The sequence below is a fragment of the Pleurodeles waltl genome, chromosome 9, assembly GCF_031143425.1.
Source record: "Pleurodeles waltl isolate 20211129_DDA chromosome 9, aPleWal1.hap1.20221129, whole genome shotgun sequence".
Lineage (NCBI taxonomy): Eukaryota > Metazoa > Chordata > Amphibia > Caudata > Salamandridae > Pleurodeles > Pleurodeles waltl.
The window spans coordinates 293227123-293246128 of record NC_090448.1 but is presented as its reverse complement, the minus strand read 5'-3'; the positions used below and the strand labels follow the sequence as shown (position 1 = coordinate 293246128).

Genomic DNA, 19006 nt, shown 5'->3' with positions numbered 1-19006 from the left:
ATGGAGTGTTGTTTTGATTTGTTTGTGTATATCTGATGAGTGCAGAAATGCCCTGGCCACCCAGTATCTTGACTATGCTTACTTCCATAAAAAGGTAGGTGTCCAAACTCACATCTAAGAAGTGAGCTTGTCCAATGCAAAATGAATGAGCCAGCTGGTAAGTTCTAGTGAGCAACTTCGGAAGAGTTTGAACAAAATAGAAGGTGGCATGAAGTACGTGTTTAAAAGAAAAGTGAAATGTATTGATTTGCAAAACAAAGACCTTTTCATTTCAAAGTTGTATTTAATGTTAATAAATTGCCCTAATGCAGCAGGGCTTGTCTACTGCTGACTCACAGTACCATATGAATCATACGAGCAATAAAATTCCCAGCCGTGCTAAACACAGCTCCGACATGTTAATCTAATGGCAGTACACATTATGAAATGGCGTCATAGAAAAAAGCAGAGGGAGCAGAAAGTAGGAGGTTCAATAAGAAAAAAAAAACAGACGTCCACCCCTCGAAAGAACAAAAATATTAAGAAACAATGCACGACCATCTATCACTGTTTTTTTTTATTAGAGATGCAAACCAGTTTCTTTAATATTTGTGTTTCAGTGAACTAATGTTTCACAATTGAGGATCATACATCTACAATTAGCTGTCCAAGTGATAGTTTTCTGGTGACCACAGTCTTGTTTTTTGGACATACTAGGAGATATCCAGATTGTTTACCAGAAATCTGCATTGCTCTGATTCTCCCTTCCCCGTTCCAGTGCATAAGTTTGAGATCACTCTGCCTAAAGAATGCAAGCTGTCCGTTGGCTGGTACTATCCATACAATCATACGTCTCTGTCCCGTACCTCTTCCCACATACTATCAATGGGATAATGAGAGATCCCACCTGCATCTCTAATTGTAGAACTTCTGTGTGGAAAAGAACAATGGAGCAAGACATCCCGTGGGAGGACAGCTGGGCCTGAGAAATAGGATGAGGACTGGAGAACCTTTGTGACAAAGAACAGATTCTCATTTTTAGTTTGTATCCTGAAGCTTATCTTGAAGGACATATGAAATTGGCATGCTCTTCACCCTAATTTCTCTGATCAAAGCACAAAAAGGCAAGCTGCACAATTTAGGTCAATGCTAAGGTTTATTTTTCATTGCTCACTACTAATACTAAGGTCGGCAAAAAGTCAGGCAGACTAAAGTCTTACATTTGTGTATTAAGTGACAGAAACTACACTGTAAATTGTTGTTAGACCATAATACCTTGGCGATGATGTAGAACCACCTTAAACATATTAAACCCATTTTAAAAGTCTCTGGATTTTGCAGCATAACTCCCAAAGTCATAGAATTTGGTTATTTTGGTTTATCAAAAAATGTATGAAAATACTCAAAGATCATCTACTAGAAGTGCTACTCAGCAAAGTGGAACCATTTTGTGGCATCAGGTGTACTGGCAAATAAGTCCCACAAGGTACCGTTCACATTCACAGTGGAGGAAGTTTTTATTTTTTTATTTGTTACATTTAATTAAGGCTACATCATGTAGTCAATCTATGTAGGAGCATTTAATTTCAATTGCATTATTGAAGGAGACAGCCTGTGTTTACCTAGATCACAGGTTATGCATAAGTTTCTAGAGAGACTTCAATGATCCTCTCGCCACTCTTGGCTCCACTACTGGCATGGACTCCAAATACATTATTCACTATAGTGATGCGAATAGGAGTATCACGCATTCTGTGTTTTGCTTTTTGAAATATGGGAAAACATTGTGACACCTACTTTATGCTGGATTGTCAATGGATTAATTTATGGTATTCGTGACACCACAATACACTGCGCAAGGTCTCATTCCATAAGTAAGAATGATGCACCTTTGAACTTTCATTGGAAACATGCCACTGTCATAGTTTTGAATTGCTGCAACGTGGTCCTGAGGACAATTGTTCATCAGTGTCCATATTTCCATGTGACAAGATACAGTGGTAAGACAGATAGTACTAAGAAATCTATTTGCTATTAGTCCAACTTCCACCCATGTCCATAAAGGGGGGAGACTACTTTACTGTCAACAAACAATAATTTTATGCGCAAAAGAAACAACAGCTGTTGTTCAGCTTTTGGTGAGTGTATATTCATATGCATCCTCAATATAGTGGGTGGTGCTGTCAATGTCAATCAAGATTGCTATTTTTAATGTTTAAGATACTACAAGCATCCCCCAAACTTAATACAAAATTCAACATGCATATGTCATCTTAGATGTGGAACATATATGACCTCATCATGGAATATTACAGCATGCTGTGGTTGACACCATGCAGTTTTAACATTTAATTAAACAGTATGTCCTCTGTCCATCTACCAGTGACAGAATTATACACAATATATGAATCTATAAAATGGTGCAATTGGAAAATTAATTTTAAAGTTAAGATCTTGTCCCTTAAGGTACAAAATATTCCAAGTTAACAATTCACCACCTTGAACGACAGCTTGCTTCTCAAGAAAACTTAATAGAGGCCTTCCTTGCATTAGTTCTACTTGGGCCAAATATTGTATTTTGGACCGGTCTGCCAACAACAGTAGGCTCTTCAACCAGTCACTCTAATAGTCAATTGAGTCAATTACTTGTCTAACAATTTCAATAAGTAGTTTCCAGCATGTAACTTCTAAGCAAGGCAGGCATCCACGCCAACTCAGCCTAGGTGGATCACGTGGGGCAACTAGAAGAAGCACCCCTGAAATTCAAGAGCAGTTGTTTAAAAGCGCTGTTCCCAAAACGCAAGAGAAGATGGAAGATGTCAATAAGGACCCTTGTGTTAAGTATTGTACTAAGGCTTTGCCACTTATCCGCAGAATATATGAAAGACGCGGGTGTCTGACACTCAATAAAGTAAGAGGAAACTCAAATAATACAACATTGACAAAATTCTTCTGCCTGGAAGCCTACCCATTGGCATCTTCATAATTCTAAGAACTACAAGCCTGTCTAGTTGAAGGAGTACAAAGTGCATGGAAGCCTCCCGGCTCTGTTTAACCGGGGAACCTCTACAAGTGAGTAATGTCTGGGTATTTTACACATACTTGTTTTGTTGAGATTCTGTGGTGTTTTACCCAATCTATTTAAAGCTTTGAAATGTATTCAGGTTTCTGTATTTTCAGGTGACTACCATGAGGTTATAATTTTTTGGTTTCTGCCATTTTAAATATATGCTACAACAGGGGTAAGTGTCAGAAGATCTCAAACTGGCCTTTTCCTATGAAGTCACCATGGTGACCATGACACCTTTGAATCTTGTATTGATTTTAGCCCATAACTGTGAAGTCCTGTCCTTATATTTTGTCATCATTTTGATGGATCAAAGGGGTCCTTTCTTATCTAAAGTAAAAATTGGCATAATGATAGCAGTTTTGTTAATTGAACCAGGTGACCTGTACCTGGAGGGCAGGGTCTTCACATAAGAGTATGAAGCCACTCAGGTAGGAGGTATGTTTTTTATTATTTCATGTGAAGACCTTAGGTTACAGCCACAGCCTGATAGCTCCTGTGAAGGCTCCATCCTCCTACCAAATGTATTCAAATCCCAGGCTTCTCTATCATTAGCTGACCGTATCATTGGGATTGAAGTGCCCTGTCTATTTTAGAATTTTGTGTAGCTATGGAAGCTATTCCTATTCCTTGATTTTCTGCAAATAGGTCTACTAAATCATATAGATGAGGAGAATTATTGTTTTTTTTCGACAAAATAGTAGCAGCTTCACAATGCCTACACTGCATTATTGGGAGTTTCACTGTTTCTGCTGCTAATTGTTCCGTAGTCTTTCCAAATACACTTGCATTCAAAGTTTTTCAGCAGACAGATTCCAATTCTATCACAGCTTTAATGTTAATCGGTGGCACAGCTTTTGTTTCTAAAACTAAATCATGCTTCATTTTGTCATTACATTCTTGTGAATATTCTCTCTGCACTAGTGATGCATGGATTTGGTGATGCTGCTAACCCAAGATCCTTAGATTTTTGGCGAAAGTATCCCTTTAATAAATCCTCAACATACAGCCACACATGCCTTCCCTTGTTCAGATTAAATTTCAGTGCTATAGCCTGATAACAGTGGTGTCTTCAAAACCAGCTATATTGATGCATTCTGCTTCATATTTTTTGCATTATATTAATCTCCTGTGACATCAGCTATGACCTGATGTTGGTGAAGTGTGTGAACGTGTGGACAGCTCTGCTGTTGTTTTGGATGGTTACGGGTAAGTGCCTACTAACCACTCCTATTACTTTGATGTGATTGTGACCGTTGCCAATGGAAAAATATAACAAGTAGCCCCCAAGCTTCCTACCATTCATGGGGTAGCAGACCAATCATCAGCATACCATTAAAAAAAGAAAACTCAGTTTTACTGACAGTTGAGGAATGGTCTGACGGTAGGGTCTGGGTCCTGTATGAGGACTGTGGTGCCAGAACCATCTGAAGGGGTGGGGCATCTACATACTACTGAATCATCATCAATATCCTAATCTCCTGCTTCTACTATTGTTAAACTAACAACCAAAGTTACATTTCTAATGCCATGAACTATCAGTGTTCTCAGGGCTAGGGCCAACTGCATTTAACCCACTACCTGATCCATAAGAGGCACATGTTGTCATGGCAGGGACTATGACCAAACACAGACATGCATTTCTGCATAATGATTATCAAAATAGTGCAGAATGAGCTCCATTTTAAGTGCTACAGGCAACTCGAGGGTCAAAATCTAGACTAAACATAAGGAGGGTCTCAGGGTGTTGATAGAATTCGGATTCTGGGTATGAAAATAATGACAAGGACTCGGTGTTTGGCAGTTACCAATATCTAGAAATGATCCCACTGCTTCAAATGAGTCTGGGTCATAGAATTTAAAAGTACACAAACAGATTATTCTCATAAGGACTTAATCTGGAAAATTATTCATCATTTTACTCGTAAGCTGAGCATCATGGGAAACCCAAATTCCTTTTTTCAAATGCCTGTGCAAAGGGGTTGAGTTAGGTAACATGGGCATCTGAAAAGGTTTCTTCTCCACCAGAAGTACTGACAAAGGCAAAGAGCATGAGCTGCAGTCTGTCAGCTAGCAAATAGAGGAGGTGTCTGAACATCCTTTTCCCATCGAAGGTGACCTCAATGATGGAATGACCCAAGGATTAAGTGAGCCTCTTAAAAAATAAAACACTGTTTTATGAACTGAGGAAGACTCATCACATGCAGCATTCATTGAATAACTAAAAGAAGTGATGTGGTTTTTAGGATGCTGCAAAATGTTTTAAAAGTTTCTAAAGTTTCAAAGTCCTTCACTTTCAGAATCTCACACAAGAACAGCAGTCTGGCATTGCACTCCTGGAAAAAACACTAAGTGACTTTTACTAGAATATGTTCTCCATGGCGTCTCTCTTTTCTTGTTGAATTCTAGCAATGCATCACTGAAAATGTTCAAGGAAAATTGAAAATAATGGGTGCAGGGAGTGTTAAGAGATCATGGTGATTACAATGATCATTTTGATTGAAATTTAGCCTCTCTGGCAGCACAGCTTGGTTATTAAGTTGTTACCATGTTCCATCTACTCAAATACAGTCTCCTAAAAATTGACATACTGCTGCCTCAATGCCACTTTGAGGCCACTTCAAGTTTAAATCTGGAAACGTCTGCACACTGCAGCCCTATTTTGGATGCTCTTAAATTCTTAACACATGGCTTGATGAACACTACCATGTATAAAGCATTGTCACCACTGTAAATCTACCACCTTCATCACCCTAGTAACCTGGCACTTAAAAGTACTTAATTGTCCCTCTGCTAGTAAATGTAGGACAACATCTCAAGTGTTACGCACATTAGCACATCTGTACAACAGATAATACCTGCACAATAGTGTCACCTTGATCACAACATGACACATCATCTCTTTCTTAGATGTATCATCATTTAAAAAGAGGATGCATTCATGTAGCATTTTTGCATAGCATGTCCTTTTATCCAAAAAAGTCCAAGTTCAAGACCAAGAAACTGAATCGACCAAGGCAACATCTGGGAGACAAATACCAGCGAAGGATGCCACATACAACAAGAAAGTAGTAAATAACAGTGTGCGGTGCACAGCCATATATACCACTGGAGCGATTTTCCATGCATGTTTGGAACAATGTCCAATCACTCAATTAGCATATGCCCACTAGGTCTGGTGGGAAGAAAACAAGGAATTGATTTGTAAAGGGAGCCCCAAGCCAAGTTAGCAAGGGCTCACTAAGATAGGACATCTAAAGCCAAAAAAGACACCTGGAGAAAATGGAGGTCTTAAGGAATCTTGAAAGCATTTTCAAGAGTTCTCATGAGACACATTTGATATGGTTCTTGTCTGTGAGATCTCTAGAATAACTTTCCAACATGTGGTGGCTAAGAACAGTGTGGGGAGCATGACTGGTGGTGTTTTCAGTTGCTTGGTGGAAAGCCTCAAAGGGTAATTATGAAAATGAAAGTGTGCACATACAGGTAAAAAGTTTTATTAGACCCCCTTCTTGAACAATGCAGCCCTGTTCTCTCCAGTTTGAGTTGTCTGCTCCTAGTAACCCTGTAATGGACATGCTGATGAAACAAAAAGTAATGTTTTGTACTCCTCTTCCTTCTTTCCTTCCATTGGCTTGTATCCAGACCCTTCCACTGTAACAGTCCTGTTCGAAAGCAACAGTCCAACCAACGGCTTCACTGCAGTTGCACGCCCTGCAAAGCATTGTGGGAAGAAGAGGGTGCATTACATTGATTTAACCAGTCACTACATCAGTTTATCTTTATCATGTGCCCCTCCTTTCAGAATAGCAAAAAAACTGAAAATGTATAGCCCAAAGGGTGTGGTCAGTGCTTTATTGAGTATTTTTCTTGATTGAGATTTGAAAGGTTTCAGGCTACGTACAGTAGTTCTTAGCAGGGTACGTTTGCAAGATAAAGAATGGAAGGACCATGTAACCTCTTGGACGAGAAATAACATGCTGTCGGCAAATATGGGGTGTACCATTGGCTTGTTCAGTTAACTGTGTTTTCTAGAATGAATTTCGCAGGCAGTAAATAGGCAAATGGATAAACCTGTTAAAAGGGAATGATATTAAAAAAAAGATGAGGATCAGTCATTTACAATGCCAGGCATTGCCACCACATAGCACAATGAGCATGTTGTGTATTGAAGTGCAAGAGGCTTTTCCTGCGTTGAGATCTCCTGATTGACAGAGGGGGGCTGCATGCTTGTGTTGGAATGAGCAATGTGTATGAAAGCTGCACAAAACATTTTCTCCCTGCTGAACTAATAAGTGGCAGAAACACCAGACCCAGGTAGGTGGCTAAAATGGTTATACTGACCAAAGCAAGCCTCTCACGATCCATCCGTGTTGGTCAACAAAGTGCCTCTCAGAGGAAAGACCTTAAAAGGCCCTACCTCTGAAATGCATTTTTGCTTTTTCCATCCCCTACATAAACACCTGGAGGGATATGGCTCTGACTAAATTATGGAGAACATGAGCGTAACCTCATGGGATTTTCCAAGCCAGGTACTGTCAAATGCTACCCCATCTCCCTTGCATATTCCCATGAGTCTGGGCATGACTGTTGTAGGGGAAGGAGGGTGAAGGGGAGTGTTTCAATTTTTGAATAAAGAGCGAACTTACAAACGTTCTGGGCACTGCCACAAGCCTTGCCCCTTTACTGCGAATTCAATGCCCAAAGAATCATCCACGTGCGCTTGGGCACTTGCATATATGCAAGTGATTATAATAGAAATGGCTGGCTCATCCTATACATTATGTTAATCTGCCTCTAGGCTTGACAACTACTCCCACTTTTGCTTATTTTAATGATGAAGAAAGGTTATGATAGAAAGTAACCTCTTTGCAGGCATATTTGATCAGTGTTTGGGAGGGGAGTTTCGCAGCTGGCTTAATTATCTTGGACTAATTTTGACTTAAATCATTCAAATGGTATATCCATCATCTCAGATCTTTTTTCATTATTAAGAAAGTCATTATGTTCCTAGTCAGAGCTTTTGGAGACTCTGCAAGTGCAGATGTACAAATAAGCATTTTATGAAAATTAGATCATACTATTGGTGAACAAAGAGATCATCCTATTGAAAAGGTGATAGTAATGAGATGAAACTATGCATCTTGGGCTGTACGGGCTGACAGCAGACCATAAGGTCCATTCAGTCAATTTCCTAGTCTTGCTTCCCCACTTAGAATATACTTTACCCCCTGGTTTTGTGGTTCAAGGACCCATTATTTCCATTCCCGTCGCTGAGATTTCCTTCTCTCTTAACGAGCTATGGATACTGTAAGCAAAGATTGGGCCTCCCAGCCCTCGGGCTGCTCTGCCCTTTAGGGTCCCACATCTTCCTTACTGACTTTGAAGAACAAAGAATCGTAGAGGGTGATGGAACAGAGTTTCTTCACTGGATGCCTCCAGTGCCACATGAAGTCCCCTAGACTGACCACACAGCATTTGCATTTGTAATTTCTGCCTCTCCACAGAGCAAGGCGACACCCACTGCAACTCCAGCGTGGTCTTAGGAGACAGAAGATCCTTCAGCGGTGGAGAGATAGGCACTCAACTCACAACAAGATGTACCAATCAATGCCCAAAACCCCAGACTTCTACGGCAAAGTGGACCCACTCGGCGCCTAGGAGGAAGAATTCGATGAACTTCCAGTGTTCCATCAGCCCAGCCCAGTTGACATTGGCTATGATTCTTCGGGGCCAGAAGAAGAGAAAATTATACAGAAAGAAGAGACGCTCAAAATTTTTTCAAATGTCAGTCAATCCCAGACCTCTTATCAAGCCCATCCCAAGACGGATGAGTACGGTCGACACCCAGACCCCCAAGACACATAAGCAACCACATATTGGGGTTGAGAGCCCCGTGTACAGACCAACTCATGGTCCGCTGCCACCCTCAGGTGCTGTTCTGCACCGGGCAAAGCCATCAGAGCCAAGAGAGGATATAAGCAGGAGCTATGACCCCCCCATCGACCTTCGAGTTCCAAAGTCCACCTCAGGATTGACGAAGACGAAAACAAAGTCACTGCCTAGGTCAGCATTTGTTCTCAGACCTTCTACAGCCAACTGTGAGAAGCTCCAAAAGGAGCTCAGTGACAGGCAGTGATGGATCATTATTCATTCCCGCTCCAACAAGTACCTGCCACCTCTGACAGATTTTGCCTAAAAAGCAGAGGCTCAAGGTCAATGACACTCCACAACCAGAATTTCCTCTACAGCCTGCTCCTGCAAAAAACAGTCTTTTGTCTACTCCTCAACCACCAGGTCCACCTCCAAGACTACCTCCTGGACCTTCTGCTCCACCACCTTCACCCTCTAAGACTTTGCCACGTGGGTCACCGGAACCCTCACACAGCCCTAGCCTTTAGTCTCCAGCAGAGGACTTCATGGTGCCTATCTACCCTCAGCCCATAGATGATCCATGGTAGGACTATGATGAGGAGTCTTCTATGGACTCTAACCTTAAGAGTATGCTTGTTAAGGCTTTCCTCTACACAACACCCCCGCATACCATGGTGTCACCCTGGGCACCTATCAAAAGGTATACACACATGTTACAGCAGATGATGATTTCCTAGTGAAGACTGTTGACAACCACGCAATCCCTCTAGTTTCTGTCTATGTTAAAGGGCATGGGCAAGTCTGCACTTGAAGTCTTCCGGAATACTTGGAAATCCTGGGTTGTGACAACCGGGATCGAGAAAAAGTTAAAGCATGCTCCATCTTATCCCCAATGTATTAAAGGGAATTTCCTCCCAGACACCCTAGCAATTTCCATCACCTGTAAAAGACCGGCAGTCCAAGCCTCAGGTGATGCTCCCCCTCCAGACAAGGAGAGCAAGAGCATTGATGCAGCTGAAAAAGGGTGGTAGTTGGCTCTACCACGCACTGGCACATTAGCAATTCTGTGGACTCCTGTCCTGATGTTACAGAGCGTAAAGGGAGGAAATGAAGGCTACAGTAACATTTCCCTGGCCAGTATGAAAAAAGGAGGGAGGACATTGTGGAAGAGGGTAAAACTGTCTCTTATGCCAGTATACAGTGTGCATTGCATTCATTCAACAACGCTGTTTGAGGGGTAAACACATCTGTCATCCTCTTCAGCCACTCCTGGCTGCATATTCCTGGCTTCAAGCAGAGGTTCAGCAACACCTCACCAGCCTGCCTTTTGACAGACAGCACCTCTTCAGCCAGCGGGTTGATGACATGTTAGTAAAAATAAAGAAGGACACAGGCACCACTTAGGCCATGGGTACCCTTTACGTGCTAGCACCCAGGGATGGGCCTAGCGCTACCAACCCAACACAGTTGTATCAGCCGACAGCAGCAGGCCTACCACTAACAGGGAGATAGGGGATACACATGGGGCAATTTCTGAGGTATTACCTCTAAGAGTGGAGGCAGACGTACCCCTCCACAGAAGCCTCCATCTCCAAACGCTGACCTGCCCCACATACACCCCATCTCACCAAACCTGTTGGGGGCGGCTTCAATGGTTTCTCCCCTGCTGGAAGGAAATCACCACAGATTGGTGGGCCTTATCTTTTATCGAGCACGGCTGCTGCCACAAGCTCACCTCAAACCCACCTAACATCGAACCTTGCATTCACACTCTTAGCCCAGGACACCTTGCCCTATTACAGGAGGAGGTCCAAGCACTCCTCCTCAAAGGGGTCATATAGGCAGTCCCCCCACCCAAACACCAGGGCAAAGGCATCTACTCCCTGTACCTCCTCATCCCCAAGAACCATGGCTCTCTTAGGCCAATCCTCAATCTCAGGCCTCTCAACAGATATATCCTCTTGAAGCATTTCCATATGGTCACCCTAAAAGATGTTGTCCCTTCTGCTCCTCAATGCATCATCATGATCAGAATACACCTGAAAGACACTTGGGCCAGATGTAGCAAAGGTGTTTCCCCATTCTGTGTCTATGGGAAAAAGTGTTTGTACATATGGCCCTTATTTCCAGATACCCATCCTTCCAGCTCACAGTTGATACCTCCACATCATGGTATGTGGCCACCACTACCAGTTCAAAGTATTGCCCTTCAGAGTGACCACACCTCCATGGGTCTTCGCTAAATGATTGGAGGTCGTACCCACCCCATTTGTACGGGAGCCTCATCTTTTCCCCTACCTAGATGATTGTCTGATCAAGAGTGCAAGTAGACATGAGTGCCCAACCCAAACCCAGGTGCCATATCCTTGCTCCACAGCTTTGGATTTACATTCAGTGCCACTAAGTCTCACATATAGCCCTTTTAGGTCCAACCCTTTCCGGGGTCTGTCCTAAGTGCAGTTACTGCCAAGGCAACGGATCAAAGGGTAGCAGCATTTCATCAGCTATTGCCTCTTTTTCAGTCACTCCATTCTCTCACATTTATAACAGTGATGCGCATCCTAAGTATGATGCCCTGCTGTATAGCCATAGTCTCTCACACAAGGCTTCATATGCGTCCACTTCAAGAGTGCCTGTTGGCACAGTGGTAAGAAGTGGAGGGCCACTGGGTGGATACAATTGTGATAAGGGCCAGCATCCATCATTCTGCAGTGTTGGAAAATCAATAACCTGCTGCGAATCAGGCCTTTCACAGACCTAATTCCACAGTTGACCATCACCACAAATGCATCACTTGCTGGGTGGAGTGGGGCATCTTATTGCAAATTACCATCCAGGGACCGAGGCCACTTTATCAACAGGGTCTCTACGTCAAACATCTGGACCTTTTAGCCATACAGCTGTCACTAAATGCCTTAACCTCAAGACATTTAAGTGGAAGTAGCCCTTGTGTGAACAGACAGCATGACTGCCTTGTTTTATCTTCACAAGCAATGCGGCACACACTCAATGCAGCTGTCAGCATTGATTCTATTGATTGATCCACCACCAAGCACATCTCCTAGGGGAGTACCTCCTAGGGTTGGCCTCTGATTTGCAGTCCTACTCAGCTGGATGCTGCAAAAAGTCACCAAGTGGGAACTACACTCGCAAGTCCTGCTCCCTTACTTCCGTCTGTGGGTCTCCCAGACATAGACCTCTTTGCCATTTGTGAAGAATACAAAATGCTTAAACTTTGCCTCCAGGCACACCTGCCGCTAAGTGGAAGAGGTTACTCTACTACTGTGCCTCAAACAGCTGGGACCCTCTTACACAAGCAGTACAAGATATCATTTCTACCTCTTATATCTGCAGAAGTGAGGTTTAGCCTATACCTCAATGCAGCTTCACCTAGCCACTATTGCTGCTATATGCGGAACAGGGAACACTCCCCTCTGTTCAAAAACTTTGTCATCAAAACCTTTATAAAAGACCTTAAATGTGTCATCCCAACTAGGATGCCACCTGTCAAGTCCGAATCCTCAATCTTGAACTCGCCACGGTCATGAGCCCTTATTTTGCACCACTACATTCTCACCTTGCACCACTCTTCTCCTCAAAGGTCACCTTCCTCGTGGTCAATATGCCCCTTGGGCAGGCTCACACTATGCAAGGCCCTTTTTTACTAGTTCCACAATGACAGGGTTATCCTTAGAACTACCTCAAAATTCCCACCCATGGATGTGTTTCTTTTTCACCTTAACCACACAATTGATAAGTGCTACATACGCTTGACATCAAGAGTGCTATTAAGGATTTACATAAATAGGACCAGGTCCTTCCATAAAACACAACAACTTTGTGTTGCCTTTGCACAACCTCATTATGGTTGCTCTATTTTAAAGGCAAACACAGCCAGGTGGATTATCAGATACATCCAAAGCTGCTACCTGAAAGGCAAGAAAATCCTAACTGCGCCCTCACAGACCTCACTCCTCCTGCAAATGGGGCACCAATAAGGCTTTCATTGGAAACATACCCATAACTGACGTTTGTAAAGCTACCATGTGGTCAACTCCACACAGACACCAAAATATTATTGTGTGGTTATTCTTGCAAGGCAACAAGCTATAGTCTGTCAAAACAGTCCTAAGACGTTTGTGTCAGACCACTGCACTATGCACCTGAAAGCTACTATTTGGAAGAGTACTGCTTTACAGTTAAAGCAGAGCATGTGTATTTAAAGCCACACATGTTATAAATTGATTGCCACTTATTCTGTAAGCATCTATTTGTCAAACTTAGTGCAGTAGATTCACATGCGCTCTCCCCTATGCCTTGAAGACAGTGTTTTCTATGGATATCTTCAACCTATCAAGTTCTCTATCATATCTATTCACTATTCCACACCTACTCTCACCCACTGTGTGGAAAACAATCTAACAGTGAAGCTGTTGCCCATGCTTGTTCCCACTAGAGGAGGAGTCACAAATACCTTGTGGATCGAAAGTCTTCTTTAAAGGAAAAAAACGTCCAGAGCCCAACACTAGATTGCAGGTGTGTGCAGCACATGTGAATCTATAGTACTGCATGCTATGAATAGAACTTAGAGGGTAAGTAACATAGTCCTTCCAGCTCATAGTTATTTGTGCACATAAGTGCACATTCCAGACGCAAGCATTGATATGTGGTAAAACAAAAAGGAGGAACCGCCTGCAACGCATCCAAAACGCCTCGGCCCGCCTCATCCTCGACGTACCCCGCAACAGCCACATCTCCGCACACCTGAGACACCTGCATTGGCTCCCAGTCAGCAAATGGATCACCTTCCGTCTTCTCACCCACGCACACAAAGCCCTCCACAACAAGGGACCGGAATACCTCAACAGACGCCTCAGCTTCTACGTCCCCACCCGCCCCCTCCGCTCCGCTGGCCTCGCACTTGCTGCCGTCCCTCGCACCCGCCGCTCCACGGCGGGTGGGAGATCTTTCTCCTTCCTGGCGGCCAAGACCTGGAACTCCCTCCCCACCAGCCTCAGGACCACCCAGGACCACTCCGCTTTCCGGAGACTCCTAAAGACTTGGCTGTTCGAGCAGCGATAACCCCCCCTTTCCCCCCTAGCGCCTTGAGACCCGCACGGGTGAGTAGCGCGCTTTATAAATGTTAATGATTTGATTTGAACATACATTTTTACTTACAGATCTGATTTGAAAATGCAGAAAATCTACAGATGAATTGTCTGTGCTCATAATTGTGGTGGCAGTGGCGGACATTAGTCATTCCTGGGTGACTATGTAAAGAAATAGGCAAATAATCACAATTGTGTAGATATGTCAGTATTCATAAGTAGTATGCAGGTTCTTTCTGGCCCTGGAAACATCCAAAATTACTTCTATAAAGGGATCAGTTGAAAAGGAAACACTCCTCCCTTCCCCATACATGTTGTGGGTGTGTAAAAAAAAGGATTAGGCCTTGAGAAAAAAGTATTCCTCATAGAAAAATATAGAAAAATAATGATTATGCACTGAGTACACGCGGATGAATGATTTGACAAATGTTCACAAACTTTACAAAAAAAAATCATCCACCTTGGCTTCCTCTTGGAAAGTTTTAGGGTGATCCTTCAAGTTAGTGATGAGATAAGGGGGAGGACGGTCCCAAAACACTTTTTCCTTAAGAATTTTTCTTAGGGGAAATTAAACAACAATATAGAAAAAATGGATAAACAGATTTACACCAAATTTGGCAGAAAGCTAGATCTTTATCTAGAAATCATGATTTTTGTGATGTGGTGTAATTCTGTTTATCAAAGGAAAAAGGGACTGGAAGTATTTCCACGGTCCAGCGCACAGTCTCCCAAAATACGAATGCAAAGTCTAGCCAGATGCACTGTTCCGGAAGTAGTATGCCTCAATACTTAATCGTCGAGGACACACCGGTCACTCAAAGCATTAGCTTTTTAGGAGCAAGTGGCCTCACTCACCATTAGGTGGGATGCTTCATCATCAGGTGTTGCTCCTCGCCGGGCCGACACTGCAATGCCCCACGGACCCCACATGAGGGCTCTTTGCCGTAGATCTTTTCAGTAGTTACCAGCAACTACCAAGCATATGAAATCTGCTTGAGTGTAAGAGAAATGTGAAGGATTGGAAGTCCTATCTATCTGTATGAGTAGGCATCCCCTGTCCACCTTTGGGTTGGGTAAATATTGAATTTTGAGGATTATATACTATGCCCTCTGATTGTTAGCCTGTGTCCCCATAATGTGGGCACTCCCTCTCCTCCTTTGTGGGATTACAGAACTTGATATCTTCCTTCTGAATTAATATATTTTGAAGAACCCCTATCGATGCACCAAGGATCTAGGGGTGTAAGTGTTTGTCATAGATTTTTCATTGGTACCTTGTCAGATAACGCCAATTTTTTCCTTTACAATTTTTAACATGATACCATATTGGGCCACTTTTAATTTTAATTTAGACTGGTTACTTAGTGGAAGCCATATTCTAATACATTTTTGTAATTCTGTTTTACCATGTTAGCAAAATTTAAGATTCAAAGTGTATAGATATCTGTTGCTGCGGAACCACCCGACACAATTAAACAGTTGATTGGTTAGGCCAGTGGGGGTCCAGTGAGACTATGTGAGGTGATTGATGGCCGCAACACGAAGTAAAATGTTGTGGCTGCCATTAAAGGCCATGGGGATTCAGTTCCTGTGAAAGGAATCTAAATAATTTTTAGAGTAGGGGGATTAAAAAAGGCAAAAGCACTCTGAGGTTGCCAAGATACTAGTATTCGCCTTGTACAGAAGGTCTTATGAATAACCTATTTTCCCCAGAGAGCCACACCCAATTAGGGTACATTCTATGCTTTTTACGCTTTTTTCTAGAGAACCTACTGCCTTCAGAGAACCATGCTCCCCTAGTTGGCAAAGGCTGTAGTACGCACATCCTGTGAATTTGTAGAGAAAACCTCACGGAAACAACCATGCCCCATTAGGTGTGCAACACACACCCTTCACCCTATACTAGACACTTTGAGGGTAGATGCTCTCTCAGGTGCAATCAATGAGAAGAGAGTGCCCAGAAACCTACAATGCACAACTTACTTTTTGTACAGAAGTCTTCATGCAGAGCCCATTCCCTCCAGACACTGATGACACGTTAGAGGGACAAGCCTTTACTATGCACACCCTACAGCTTGTAGAAAAGACCACATGGACAGCCTACTCCCTTTAGACAGCCATGCCCCATTAGGTTTGCAAACTGTTATTATACACACCCTTCGTCCAGACCTTTTGCAGGTAGACTGTCTCTCAGGTTCAATCAGTAAGATGCAAGTGGTGATGCCCCTTGTACAGATGTCTTCATGCAGAACCCACTCCCTCCATACGACTATGCTCCCTTAGGTGGCTAAGCCTCTACACACACCCTATCTCTTGTAGGGAAGATCTCATGTATAACCTACTTCCTGCTGAGGAACCACACCCCATTAGGTGTGTAAGCCACTACTGCACACACGCTACTCCTTGTACACTTTTTTACAAAGAGCCCGCTCCCCCTCACACCTATTTTCAATTAGATGTGCTAGCCCGAAGTACACCACTACTACACACAACCTATGGCTTATAGAGAGGCCGCTCGATTGACACCCACACCCCATTATGTGTGCAAGCCCCTGCTACACACACCCTTCGCTCTGTACAAAACCCTTTGTAGGTAGGTGATTTTTGAGGTGCAGTCAAAGAGATGCGGGTGGCCAATCCCATACAACATTTGATGGGTCCACCAGCTAAAAGCTGTGGTCTGCATGAGGTTTGCTGCAAGCATATCATAATAAGATATTTCTTTGCATTACAAAAAAGCATACAAATTTGGCTGAAAAAAACAAAGGTTAAAGTGGAGTTACATGTGAGGAAGGTAGTAAGTTTGTAACATATCTTAGAAATTAATTGAAAGACACTACCATTTAAAAACTAATATACTAGGAAAATTCACCAGCTATACATAATAGACATAAGTATAACTTTCAAGGCTTTGATGCACTCCTAATGACCTCACTTATTACATTTCTGCTCACATCTGAAATCTATAGGGGTGCAAGTTATACTTAGTCAGCAGTGCGATAGTTCAATAGTATCTGATTGTACTTAAGTTAGTTTTTGTACAAGAAGGGACCCCTTTATGTGCTAAAACTATCAATTAAGGCTACTTCCTCTGTGTATGTACTACAGAAAATAGCAAAGAGAACAAAAAACAAAGATAAGTAAAAATATTTTTCTATCTTATGCCACCCTTGGAGAGGTGCACCATTTTGGCACAATTCATGTCTACACGTTGTTGTATACATAGACTTACATCAAAGTGTATGACTGAATCCATGGGTATGGCCATAGAAGACCCATGAAACACTCTCTTTATACAAAGACATACAAGGCAGTGTGTTTCATTGTATAACTGTTGAATATAAAATAACTGGAAAAGTAGTTTCTGTCACATTATAAATAGAAATATACATTTGATATCAGGTATGCATTTCAGAAGCAACACACATCGGATGTAAAATCTTTAGAATTCTAGCATACATTTATTGTTATTAGTACTTCAATTTTATTTCAATACATAACAGAATTCTCTAATGATAACAATAGACTGTTGTAGCAGACTGTTATAATATGGAAACATAAAGACACACACGTGGCAAACATTAGATTTGCCTATTTTGAACCAGAATGGACAATTCCTATAAGAACCAATTTTTTCTTCTTTTTTTTAGTCTTTACGTTTTTTTAGGTTTTTTTTCAGATTTTTCTTCAAGGGTATGTAAAGTAAGAAAACACGCATCAGAACTTGGAAATTCAAAAATAAACTTTGTGTGCAAACACCATTGCTCTCCAACTGTGACAATTTTGCTGCTTCTGGAACAGCATTTTATCATTCCCTAGAACTCAGGTGCGTATTCTCAAAACACCTGTGGCATATGTGGTGGAACTCTGTCTCCAACAGCAACTGTACCTGCTGCACTTGACGATGATGTTTAGGTAGCATCATGCTCCACCTGTGCCCTGGCTAGTTGTAGAGAGTTGAGGTTGCACATGTGTTTCACATGCCTGTTTTGCCATGCAAATATTGTTTTTCCAACAAACTGCTTCTTACAGATTTTACATTCCACACTTTTCATAATACCTTTTTTCACTAGAAGGGATTGCAAAGACATTCTACATTAGGGAATCCTAGTTAGTGGTGTTATTTCCTGTTCTACCTCCTCACAAAGATCTGTTTTCCCTGATGCCCTTGTTTGAATTCCCTGATAAAAAGCTCCCAAAAAATCCAAGAAATGAAGGCAGGGTTCAGCAGAGCAATTGGGGACTACTCTGTAGTGGGACCTAAATGCCTTCCAATGGGTGGGATGGTCATTAAAATAGAGAAAGACAGTGATTACAACCAATGTGTATGTAATTGGTCTTTCGCTAGTCGTGCTAGATTAGTGCAAGACTCTTGTGAAATCATAAATCGTATAAACAAAACAATTTCTCCACGAAAATTCTGACAGGACCCTTATAATCTGAGCCACCTAAGGAACTTCTTGGCTCAAACTTTATTGTAAAACATTCTTTTATACTGATGAAAACTTGTTTTTACGCCAGGACTACTGTGAGACCCGGAACAAGAAGCAAAACCCACATGTAAATCCTGCAGGTGTTTCCCTTTGGGTGTCTCGGCCTCACAAGATATCTGTGAGGCCATAGAAAGAGAAAATACAAATATATTTAATGATTCACTTTACAATTTACCATTATTTAATAGAATTATGAAGTTACTGCACAACATTAAAACAAAATACACATTACCTTTACATTTAAAATTTCATTTTACTTTATTTTAAAAAACATAGAAATTCACTGAAAGAAAACAAAAGTTAAAGTGACGCTATGGTTAGTCTAGTAATATTTTCTAACTTTACATTAAAAAACCTAGAAACTCATTGAAAAAACAAAGGGCAAAATCAAAATAGTTTAAAAAAACTTGTTAAAAAAAACTAGAGTTTAACTTAAAAAACAAAGGTTAAAGAAACATTATAGTTAGGTGAAAATATCAGTCAAA

At 41.9% G+C, this 19006-nt stretch overlaps 1 protein-coding gene across 2 annotated transcripts in view; it reads left to right on the top strand.

Annotated features, from left to right (window-relative positions):
• The window catches only part of CACNA2D2 (calcium voltage-gated channel auxiliary subunit alpha2delta 2), a 1401889-nt gene that overhangs the window by 1234600 nt on the left and 148283 nt on the right, over nucleotides 1–19006 (top strand). The window lies entirely within an intron of this gene.